Consider the following 941-nt stretch of genomic DNA (forward strand, 5'->3'; position numbering starts at 1 on the left):
CTCCGATTGAGATTGACCGTCATGTTTAGCTTCTTCCATTTTCTAATGATAGCTCCAACAGTGGACCTTTTTTCACCAAGCTGCTTGGTAATTGCTCCGTAGCCCTTTCCAGCCTTGTGGAGGTGTACAATTTTGTCTCTGGTGTCTTTGGACAGCTCTTTGGTCTTCGCCATGTTACAAGTTAAAGTCTTACTGATTGTATGGGGTGGACAGGTGTCTTTATGCAGCTAACGACCTCAAACAGGTGCATCTGATTCAGGATGATACATGGAGTGCAGGTGGACTTCTAATGGGCAGACTAACAGGTCTTTCAGGGTCAGAATTCTAGATGATACACAGGTGTTCAAATACTTATTTGCAGCTGTATCACACAAATAAATTGTTAAAAAATCATGCATTGTGATTTCTGGATTTTTCTTTTTAGTTTATCTCTCTCACAGTGGACATGCACTTACGATGAAAATTTCAGACCCCTCCATGATTTCTAAGTGGGAGAAATAGCAAAATAGCAGGGTGTTCAAATACTTATTTTCTTCACTGTATATATATATATATATATAGTGTAACATAGTAGAAATTATGTTAGCATATATTAAAAAAAAAATAATTGTACTTGTTTGTATTTTTTTAAATTTTAGTTCAGTAATTGGCTGCTCGGTGGTGGAGTGGTTAGCACATAGGCCTCACAGCGAGGAGACCCGAGTTCAATTCCACCCTCTGCCATCTCTTGTGTGGAGTTTGCATGTTCTCCCCGTGCATGCATGGGTTTTCTCCGGGTATTCCGGTTTCCTCCCACATTCCAAAAACATGCTAGGTTAATTGGCGACTCCAAATTGTCCATAGGTATGAATGTGAGTGTGAATGGTTGTTTGTCTATATGTGCCCTGTGATTGGCTGGCCACCAGTCCAGGGTGAACCCCGCCTCTCGCCCGAATACAGCT

This window comes from Doryrhamphus excisus, chromosome 10 (genome assembly GCF_030265055.1).
Source record: "Doryrhamphus excisus isolate RoL2022-K1 chromosome 10, RoL_Dexc_1.0, whole genome shotgun sequence".
NCBI classification, from domain to species: domain Eukaryota; kingdom Metazoa; phylum Chordata; class Actinopteri; order Syngnathiformes; family Syngnathidae; genus Doryrhamphus; species Doryrhamphus excisus.